The 11,807-nt window shown below is 32.7% G+C and overlaps 1 long non-coding RNA gene across 1 annotated transcript; it reads left to right on the top strand.

The window, feature by feature from the left end:
• The first annotated feature begins 1,392 nt into the window (after positions 1-1,392).
• On the top strand, positions 1,393-2,078 carry LOC136066524 (uncharacterized). Its single transcript, XR_010628016.1, has 2 exons — positions 1,393-1,514; positions 1,607-2,078. It is a non-coding gene; the product is annotated as an uncharacterized LOC136066524 (long non-coding RNA).
• Positions 2,079-11,807: the final 9,729 nt, after the last annotated feature.

The following is an 11,807-nucleotide window of genomic DNA, read 5'->3' as shown; positions in this document are numbered from 1 at the left end:
TGTTAAGGAGAATGCTAGAGCCCACTTCAAGAGGCTTTTCTAATAATATTAATCCAAATATTATAATGAATTCGTACACTTCAAATGAACTTGTTCAAGTCCACCATATCATCAAACTTAATCATCATGTAAATCTAACCATTTTAGAAGGCAACATCATCACAAGGAGAATCCAATCACTGTCATATCATACTATAAGCAACCTTTGCATCTTGGCATAAACAAAAAAGAAATTGATCAAGTAATTATCATATTTCTATTACCACCAAAAACTATTGATTTATGTTCTTCTCAAAAACTACATATGAAACTATAACCAAAAAAAAAAAAAAAAAAAAGTGAAAAAAAAAACCAACTTTAATCTAATTCAAAAGCACATTTGAAAGAAAATGAAAAAAAATATCAACCCATTATTGTATATTGTATATTCCATTAATTCATAATAGTTTAGAACAAAGGAGTGCATCCATATTCATGAGACATTTTATCAAACAGGTACAAATTTCCTTTCTACACAAACATTCATTTGGAGTTTCTTTTTTTAATAAAATCATATAAGTTATGGGAAGAAGAAAGCATTCAAAAGAAGAGATGTGAAAATACAGAAAATAAACATAAAAGAGAGAGAGAGAGAGAACCTTCTTGTGGCTGTGTGGTGTGGAAGGAGCAAGAAAGCTTCTAGTGTTGGATGGTTTGCTAGAAAAAGAAGATTGAGATCTTTTTATGAGACAAAGGCGGTCTCGTCGGAACTTGCAATGTTCGACAGTGTTGTGCTGTCGAAGACGCGCAGCATTGGACAGTGGATGTTAGGGTTGAGGTTTGAGAGAGAGCTGAGGCTATGGTGCATAAGGACTAGAGAGAGAGAATGAGATTTGATTTGAAAAGAAGAGAAGTTTTTGGTTTTTGGCTTTGCAAGTAAAAATGGGGGGTGTTTGAAATTTTTTCAAGGACAATTTAATCATTTTAGTTTAAAATGGTTCAATACATTTACATTTCTTTTTAGCCAGTGTGTTAATTTTTTATTGGGCTTAGAAGCACCAACTGTCAGTGCTAGATTTACATGATGTTAATTTTCAGGGCAATGTTGTTTCTCTTTTACTGTTCTAATTGCATTGTTGATAAGCACAAGTTATTTGCATATGTTAGCTGTAATATTGGCATGCCATTAAATTGTTTTTTGACGATTTGGAATGAATAATGAATTGCTTTTGTTAAAGACAGTAAGAAATGGACCAAACTAATGGGTTTTCTTCCAAATACTTGGTTGTTATTACTTATTAGTTGATGGTTATGATGTTCAGAAGCTTATTATTCTTAATTTACTCTTAGCGGTAATTTATCAAAAGCCCATGAGAAAGCTTTTTTTTTTTTTTTCCTACTAAAGCTAATATTTAATGCAGAACAGAGACAACAACAACATGGAGGAAGATTATTTAAATTTTGAGATTCACCATGGGAGAAGGCTTAGGAATCTTAATGGGTTAATTCATGTTCAGGAATCTTAATGAGGCAAGGTTAGATTTGTGCTCTTATGTTATTTTTATTTTTTAGGGGCGATTAATATTTTGATGCTTATGTATTTATTTTTGTGTGTGTTATAATGTAGGATACATTTTCTATCAATGGTCAGAAGACACCTACAAGGTTACAACAAGTACAGCAAGTGTTGGAGGTGGAATTACTACTACTACAAGTGTTGTTTTTGTAACTGAAACTACTACAAGGGCTGGAGAAGCAAGAGTTGCTGCTACAAGTACTAGAGATTCAGCAACTACTACTGCAAGTGCTAGAGATGCTGGAGATTCAATAGTTGCTGCTGCAAGTGCTGGAAATTCAAATTCAAAGGATGTAGGCCAAGAAAAAGAACAAACCTTGGAGGATTTGAGAACATATAACAATAATCTGTTTTATGTAATCCACATACATTTGGTGGTGATAATTTTGGAGCTTTAAGTGATATAGATTATGTAGCCGCAAATAATTCTGTAATTTTTTTTTTTCCTTAATATAATTCTGTAGCTTTAGGTGATAATTCTCACCTATTTATCCTGAATAAAGTTGCATTTTTACAGATTGCATATTTAGGTGATATACATGACTATGTTGCTATATCAATAGCATGGGAAACTCTATGGGAATACCTATTCTGTCATACTAGAAAACATGTCATTGCAAAATGAAATACCTCTGTCAAAGCTTGAGTAAGATTTTTTTTTTTTTCTAAGTCACAATTCTGGAATTTAGATTATATGTAGTGTGTCATTGTTTGCCTCAATACCAATAATTTAGATTATATAAGATGCAACAGTGTTGTTTACCTGCCTTAATTAGTGGTGTTGGTGTTGTCTATCTTTGGTACCCAATGATTATCAAAGTTAACAAAAAGCTAAACTTTCACTTAACTTCATAAACTCAACAAAAGGTAACATTAATCTACAATTGTCTTGTAAACCAAAAGCTAACATAAAGATACATTTTCTGGTACACCACTATTATTGGCATCAATATTCAAAAAGTTACATCAAGGTAACAACATATAGGCTGCTTTTGTTTTGCCAGCATACATAAACACACCAAAACAAACTATTTTGATTGATACTTCAGAGCTTCAATTTATCCCACTGCTTCATATTGACATCTTCATTGCTTTAATGAAAAATCTTACATAGTTGACGACCCCCTACAATAATCCAACAAGAAACAAAATTTAATAATTAGTATAGCAACAAAATTGTTGGATTTTTTTTTTTTTTTGATAGGTAAATAAATCTTCACTGCAATTATGATAAAAAGTACAAAGAAAAAGACAAAGCAGGCAATGTGCTAATTTCATATTGCCAGATGCACATGTAAGAATGTATATAAATAATCAATGTGCTATGAACCACAAAAATGGAAAACTAATATATAAGAAAGTATAATTATCTAGCTAATCTGGTAAGGAATTAAAAGCAGAAATATTTGAAGTATGCTTAGGTCACTCTTCGTGCTTACTGCCTCAATTCAAATTGCCATTTGCACACGTAGGTTGAAATGAAGAATAAAATAATAGTTGGGTAAGAAGATGCAGTTTTAGATTTGGAATTTAGTTTAGTGATTTGTAAATCATGTAGAAAAATTTAATTTGCAAGAATCAGTGAGGGGTGTGAAGCGAGAGCCTTCAAAAAAAAAATTAGGAAGAAAAATTACCTAAGAAAACACAAAATCCTTTCTCCACACAATCTGGAATTGAGGGAGAGACCAAATTCAATGTTTTCAATTTGGGGTAATTTTAGTCTTTGTGTTTTTTTGGGACTAGGTCTGGAACTGAGGCTAGCAACTAATCTGGGACAGAGTATGCAGCACAACTTCAAAGTACCTTCACCAATAAACTCAACAAAAGCAATACAAAGTATGGGATTGGCATCAACAACCTTCACACACGAAATCAACTTGTTCAAGACCAAAATTTCCACCACTGCATCAGCAAACAATTTTTTTTTTTTTTTAAATTCAACTATCCCCAAATTGACAGGGGTGCAAGATTTTGTCAAACAAAGAAAGAAGCTTTATGTTTCTACATATGAAGCTATAACAAAACAAAACCAAAAACAAAAAACAAAAAACAAAAAACAAACAAAACAAAAAAATAAATAAAATAAAATAAAACCCAATTTTAATCTGATTTAAAAGAAAATTAAAAATGAAAAAAAGACTAACCCATTACTGTATATTGTATATTTCATTGATTGATAATAGTTTAGAACAAAGGAGTGCATCCATATTCTTTGAGACGTTTTATCAAATAGGTACAAATTTCCTTTCTACAGAAACATTCATTTGGAGTTTCTTCTGTTGTTTTTGTTGTTTTTTTTTTTTTTTTTTTTAATTTGTAATTTTGGGAAGAAAAAGCGTACAAAAAAAAAGTGAAAATACAGAAAGAGAGAGAGAGAGAGAGAGAGAGAGAGAGAGAGAGAGAGAGAAGAAGAAGAAGAAGAAGAAGAAGAAGAAAAAAAAAAACATTCTTATGAGTGTCAATTGTTGGAAGGAGCAAGAAAGCTTCCATCGTTGGATGGTCTTGCTAGAAAAAGAAGATTGAGGTTTTTTGACAAGACAAAGGCTTGTCTCGTGGGAAATTGCAATGTTTGGCAATGTTGTGTTGTCGAAGACACTGTAGCTGGGCAATGGCTATCAGGGTTGGGGTTTGAGAGAGAGCAGGAGATATGGTGGCATGAGGACTGGAGAGAGAAAATGAGATTTGATTTTGAAAAGAGGAAAAGTAATTGGTTTTTGGTTTTGTAAAGAGTAAATGGTGGGTGTTTGAAATTTTTTCAGGGAAAATTTTAGTTGTTTTAGTTTAAATGGCTCAATACGTTGACATGTCTTTTAGGCCAGGTGTCAATTTCTTATTGGGCTTAGAAACACCAACTGTATGTTGATTTTGGAGATCCTGAAACATCATATACTTTCTTGTTTACTTCATTATTCTTTATTTTTGGCCCAAAATAAGAATGGCAACCGGATAGGATCAAAGTGGGTTTCTTTATGTCCAAATCTAAGCTTGTGGGCCCACCCCTGTTATCTGAACTCGTCCTGTCTAATAAAAGGTTTTTTTTTTAAACCCCCAAACCCGCCCCCTCGGGCCTTGTCCAGCCATGCCTCTTTAAGGTCCAATTTATAGCCCAAACCATGGCCCAATATATATATATATATATATTGTAGGGATGAAGGGCCCAAATATAGATATTGGGCCATAGGCTGCGTCCGAGGATGGATAAGTACTAGTAAAGGTAGATAGATTATTGGGCCAGGGAAGAGGTCTGGTCATGATGGGTAGGAGATGTTGTTCGAGGAGCAATCCCTCCTCGGCTGACAAATTGGAGGCCTAATGTCCGACCACCCATCAAGAACTGGGCAGCATGCAACTGTGCTGTGAAGGATAAGCTTTAAAGAGGGATGAGTCAACAGGGAATTGATAAAAATCTGGGTAGAAAGCTACTACCACAACATTGAATGCTCTACATCTAACCTTCTGGCCACATTAATATGAAAGTGATATTGTACAGTAACTTTCAACCTTACAACTACCCACAAAGGCTTCAGGAAAGTGTTGATAGGACAAGTATCAAGACTGGAAATTTGATCTACATGTAGAGAGCTAAGATGACAAAGAGAAGGGAAATATAAAGGGGATGAACTCCCTTACAAGAAAGAGGAGGAAAACCCGAGAAAAATCATTGTGGAGGAACTGTAATTTTTGTATAAATCTAAGAGAAATATATAAGAACGAACCTTCCTCAAACTTGACCAAGGAGAACTTTTCTTGTTTAAACTGTTTATCTTGTTCATTCCAATGTTAACTAGCCTATTGTGATTAGTATCATTCTAACTCATTGAACGTTCAATAGAAGGCCCACTCTCTAACAAATTCATTGTTTTGGGCTCATTGGGCCATTGTCCAAACCATTTGGGTTGGCCTGTGCAGCAACATACATCCTTACATATACATACATATATATATATATATACACATATTTAGGGGAAATAAATCACCTAGCTAAGATCACCATTTAATCATAAATCAATAAATCATAGCTAAGACCACTTGTTAAACATAAAAATAAAAGCTACAAATAAATCCCACAAGTCCAAATCTAAGACTATTATAACAAGTTCAAAAGGCTACAAAATAAATCCAAGAAGTTTAGGATAATTACAAACCAACAAGTTAATCTAACAAGTCTAAGAAATTAAAAAAAGCTACTAAATTAATCCAACAAGTCTAATCCTCCATAGCTACGACACAACCTCTATCCTCTTCATTAGGCTCTACATCATCAAGAATTGTTTGAATTGTACAATCTCCTAGCATAGTTGAAGAACCTACAACAATAATGAATTAAAAAATGGAATAAATTTCATCAAATTATAACCAGCAAATATAAAAATACAATTTTGATTTCATTTTATAAATACAAATTATACAATTACTCAACAGAATTTGTGTTTCTAAAAAAAAAAAAAAAAAAAAAGATTCACCATCCATTGAATTTAAGACTACCAAATATTCCAATCTAATGTTTTGATCTATGAAATTAAAAGTTGTTAGGTTCTAAATATTTAATATTAAATTTTTAGATTCTTAATTTATGTATGTTAGCAAACCGAGAACAAAAATATGTTTAGATTAGGTGTTAGACATTGCTCAAGATTGTTCAAGTCAAGATTCAAGAACTGCCAAGCTATAGAAATACAAAGCAAGCTATTGCAAAGCTCAACCGATCGAAAGATATGTTCAACCGATCAAAAATTATGTTTTGTAAATTTTAAATCAGGCCCAAGCCAGTGAAAATGTCTAGAGTTTCAGCCCAACACTACTAGGTATAAAAAGAAAACCCTAATTACATTTTAGAAGCTCTTGGAAGACTTGTGAGTTACTCCTGTAAGACCTATGGGATTCTTGTAACCTTCTAACTCTACAAATTTTTATTGGAACAAGATCTACAATCAAGAACTGGTGGAAACAAATTGCTTGTAGACACCACATTTTGTACCCGTTAATAAATTTTGGACCCCGGCGCCAATGATGAGCTTGACATATGTCAACAAAGGGTAATTAAAGAGTTCACAATAGTTTGGAAGTAATCACAACTCAAAAGTGTTCAAATTGCTTTTAAATCGATACTAAAAAATGATATTTGCTCACTATTTTGACCAGAACGTTTGATACACATAGCATATTTGAGTGAGGTTTATTTCATTGGAAAGTAGACTTTCTGTGCTTCAATGTGAACACAAATTTTGCCTAATTTGGACTTATATTGAGTGAGTTATGACTATTTCAATTTGGGCTAACTGGGCAGTCCGATTTTTTAGGTTTTAAAACTTCATTTTAAGGGTCCAAAACATAATGCTTTGATGTGGGCCAGCCCATAGACCCTTGAGAACATCCAAAGATCATTAAAAAGTCTGAAAACCCTAATTTTAACTGATAAATACTCATCTTATGCCTCCAATTAAAACCCTAGCTAGAGAGAGTTACTTTTTAGCTTTCATCTTCTCTAAAACCCTAATTCTCCTTTCTAAAACTCACACACAACCCCTTAGCATGTTTTTTTAAAATTAAAAACCTCTCTTTAGTTAGTTCTAAGGCAAAAACTATTTTCCAAAAATTTATTTCTCAAAACCTTTTTCAAATCTCTTGTTCTTGAGTTGTGATTACTAACTATTGTTGTGTTCTTTTGATTATTCTTGTCCTTAATCTAATCTTTGTGTTGTAGGCACTGAGGGGTCGGTTAAACAACTTCAAATTTGTGATTCTAAAGCAAGGTGAGCTTCTTTTCCATGGTTTCCCACTTTGCTTAACATGATTCACATGATTTTCTTGATATAGTTTCTCCATTTGTCATATTTGATTTGTTTGATGTTTTTAATTATGTTTAACATGTTTTAATATGATTTTAGGTGGTTTATAAACTGTCCTTTTTGTTCTTTTTTGTTCTTATTTCAATTCCTAGGTTGGTTTGATATGTTTTAATGTAGTTTAGTTTAATTGTTTGTTTTGTTTCATGTTTTGTTGTATATGTTGATGCTTTATGTTTTTTGTTTTAGGCTAGTTTAATTTTCTTAGGGTTTTTAGCATGCTTGTTTGATCTCACATGTTATCTATTTGTTTGATTAAATCTCTAAAAATGTAGTTTTTCTTATCTCTATTAAAGGCTGCGTATGCATACTTGAGTATGCGCATGCATACCTCATGTATGCGTATGCATACTTGTGCCCAGAAATGCAAATTTAGGGTTCTTGCTTTTTTTTTTTTTTTTTTTTTTTGTGCTCTGATTAGTTTTTTTTTTTTTTTTTTTTTTTTTGTACTCTGATTAGTTTTAATCCTCTGTTTAGGTCTCGTTGAGTTTAGTTTTCACATGTTTAGGTCTAAGGTTAGCAGAATAACATGTTTCACATGCTTGAATTGATAGATTGATGATTAGGGTTTATGCTTTGATGAATCACATAAGCATTCATGATAATTTGAACATGCATTAATGCATAGGTGTTGAGGTGTTATGGTGCAGCGAGGTAAGTAAGGTAAGACATGCATTCATATGTACTTGCATTTGATTGAGATATGGTATGTGAACTTGGAATATGTTTGTGTTCTTGATGTTCTTGATACTCTCCAATAATTCTTTGATTTTGTCTTGTTTATTTGCTGCCTTAGATGTGATAATATGAAATATGCATGTTAGATGTATGCTAGGTTTGATATGAGTTGCCATGATAGATGTATGTTAGGGTTTTGGGATGATTGATGTCATGTTGATTGCTAGATGTATGCTAGTGTGTGTGTGTGTGTAGATAACAATATTGAATGAACCTTTAATGAGATTAAGACGTAAGACACAATGACTGGAATCTGATCTACGAGTTGAGTGGGGTTGGGTGCCTAACAACATCCCATCCCCATACCTAAACTCTGATCTGATACCCTTTTAGTAAGATCAGTCCTTCCACATAAAGGGGCTATATTTATGGTTCCTAGACCTAATCTAGGTGGCAACTCCATCTTTTCTCCACACCAGTCCATTCAGCCGAGGCGTACTCCCCTTTTCTTGAGGAGAAAACTGTTGCGCCCACATTGCTACATAAAGATTTACTACTAATGGTGATCTGAAACTTTTGAGTGGAATCTTAAAGTCACAAACGTGGGAGTTTATGTTCAACAAATTCAAGATAGAAGAGTCCATGGGGTTGAAGCTGCACGTGGTCATGTTAATCAGTCCTACAAGAGGTAGCTTTAGATTTAGGGTTTAAATCTATTGTAAGCTTCCATTCTATCATAGTGGATTGGTTTACCTTGAGGATAACTAGGTTAAATCCTCCTCAAGTTTTTTACCTTGAAATGGTTTGTTTCATTAGTTTTCCTGGGATATCATATTATCGTCTTCTTTACTTTTTCGCACTAAGTAATATGCTTGCATATGTTTAACCTAGATCTCATAGTTAACCTACGTAACTACTTGGCTAATTTATTAGGTTAAACTAATCTGATTTATAGGGGTCTAAACAAAACAAACAAAAGAAAAATAAAATAAAATAAAATAAAATCCAAAGGACAAACCTAACCCATCAACAATCCAAATACAATTTTAAATAATAAACATGTTAATCAATAAAAAAATAACCAAAGATTTCATCAACTATAAACTATGTAACAAACCCAAAGTTATGCTTTTTTTTAAAAAAAAATAATAATAATAACAGTGACAGAGCAACGAACTTGTGGTGAACGACGAACCAATGGTAGAGCTTGAGGGGTATGGTTGGCGGTGAGAGTGAGTGAGGGTGAGACTTGAGAGTGAGTGAGAGTGAGCAAGAGTGGCCTAGTGGGTGAGGGGCTGAAGGTTAAGGGTAGAGAGTGAGGGGTGGCTGTGAAATAAGAGGAGAGTCAGAGAATGTGTTAGCTGTTAGGGTTAGACTAAGTTTTGTGTGTGTGTGTGCGCGTGTATTCAGGTTTTTTGGTAATTGTGGTCTAAACGGGTCAGGTTTGGGTTCGAGTTTGGGGTAGGTATCACTAAAACCCGCACCTGACCCAAACTTGTTTCGGGTTTAATTTTAAAAACCTAAACCCGACCCTACTGTTTCGCAAGTCGGGTCGAGTACTCGCAGGTCGGGGTGGTTTTGCCATCCCTAGCCCAAGATACTATTTTATATTTAATTTTTAATATATGAGATAATACTTCAAAAAATTCTTAATTACTTGGAAAATTAGATAAAAATAATGCCCAAAATTAATAAGTTTAATTAATAGTTCCTTAATTTTTTTTTTAAATAATGGTGTTTTTAATCAAGTTCAAATTCTCAATAATCAAATTATAAAATAAAATAAAAATTATTTTCAAAATAGGTGTTAAGTTTAATTTAAAGTCATTGTCCGTCTTCCTTGTTTATTTGTTCTATTGTAAATAATAAAATCATATAGAAAATCCTTAATTAAACTTTGTATTTTAGCAAAGTATCTAACTTCGAGTTTCTAGCATATAAGATTCTTTTATACTCCAAACAAAGATTTTTCTCTATAAATATATTTTTTTATGTTTAATGGTTACCAAATTGATTTATTAAAAATCCCTAAATGAAATACAAAATTAATAAAGTATTATCATTTTTCTCTACTTGGTTACTATTCAAAAAAAATTGTTGACAAAGACTTCAAATTGAAGTGATTTTAATAAATTTTGGGATTTTAATTACAAAATTAAAAAAGCTATATTTTTCTAGACCTTTTATGTAATTTCCCATAATTATTTAAGCTTTCTAGTTGTTAAGGTATTTGTAAATGAGTAAACCTCTCAAGTCTAGAGATGGCAAAAAGCTAAAAACAACCCACTCTGCATGACCCACCCCTTCCCCGCTCTATTTTGAGCGAATTTTCTCAATCCCAAAAAGGTGACTGTGTAGGGATGTGTTTTACTTGCCCTAAAAAGCTAAAAACAACCCACTCGGCATGACCCACCCTGAATGAATATATTGATATTTTATTTAATATATATTTAACGTATTTATACATATATTGTATTTTTATTTTAATATATATCCTAGATATAACATTTTTTTTTAACATATTCTATTACTATCTTCCAAATATTTGTTTATATTTCTCTCTTAGTAGTCTATTTTTTGATAAGTTTATATCTTAGAACTCCCACGATCTTCATTTCCCTTTATATTTCATCTTTATTGCATTAATATTGGAGCTATCTCATTAGGATTAGTAACACATTTCCAACCCATCCCAAACCTGACCAACCCTGCATGGGCCGTAAAAAGGTGACAAGTTGAGGACAAGGCACCCATAATTCGACTTCGTCCTACCCCATTGTCATCCCTTAAGTTGTGCATAACCCTTCTTAAAGCATTCATGTTAGATTTTGTGAAACTTTAGCCAAATTTGACTTAAATAGTACCCTTTTTTTTCTTTATTTAACTAACCCTTTTTAATATGGCCAACATGAGATGCTTTAATTTTTTCTTATTAAATATTCTTATTTAATCTTTTTTCTGTCGTTCCTTCTCTTTTTCATGTGAAATGATATCTTATTCTTGCTCTATACAACGAGAAGCCTCACAACATTTGGCCTCACACACTACCCCACCCATTAGTGAGGCCCACATTTTGTGACAAGCCCACTACATGTATCAGATACAAGATATACCTTCTCCTTATGCCATGTGACATCATTTTTATTGGATAAACTAAACACCCATAACAAGTTTAACATAAAATATGAACCAAGTGGCTGTTGATGCAAATAGAAAATAACTTCAAGGGGATAAAATCCAAATTCTAAAACTTCAAGATGTAAAATCTAAAGGCTTCCAAATTTCAGGAGTGAAGTTTGCACTCTAGCCTCATTGGTTCATGCACCAAAGTGAGGAAACTTATAATAGTATTAGTTATGTATTTTTTAGGAAGTACAAACACTTCATTTGAAGTATCGTACTCATGTCGAACACAAGAAACTTTTGTATACATATCCCATCTGTGTTTTTTTCTTTTTTCTTTTTTTGGAAAAATTGCAAAACACTACTGGGACACGGAATGGACACAACTTTATAAAATTGTATAAAGAAACTTTGTCGGGAAGAAAGTGTGGGCCAAAAAACGAGTAAGTTTACTACAACGATAATTTTCATAACTTTTGCCATAACTCACATAAGTGGTTAGTTGTAAGTGATAGAAAAAAGATGATAGGCTCATGTGGGTCCACAATTCCAATACTCACAAGTCACCATGTGAACAAATTTTGATAAAGTTATGGAAAATAGTT

The sequence above is a fragment of the Quercus suber genome, unplaced genomic scaffold (genome assembly GCF_002906115.3).
Source record: "Quercus suber isolate HL8 unplaced genomic scaffold, Cork oak 2.0 scaffold_37, whole genome shotgun sequence".
In the NCBI taxonomy this organism is placed as follows: domain Eukaryota; kingdom Viridiplantae; phylum Streptophyta; class Magnoliopsida; order Fagales; family Fagaceae; genus Quercus; species Quercus suber.
The sequence above is the reverse complement of the archived record's forward strand: the minus strand, read 5'-3'. Positions and strand labels throughout refer to the sequence as shown.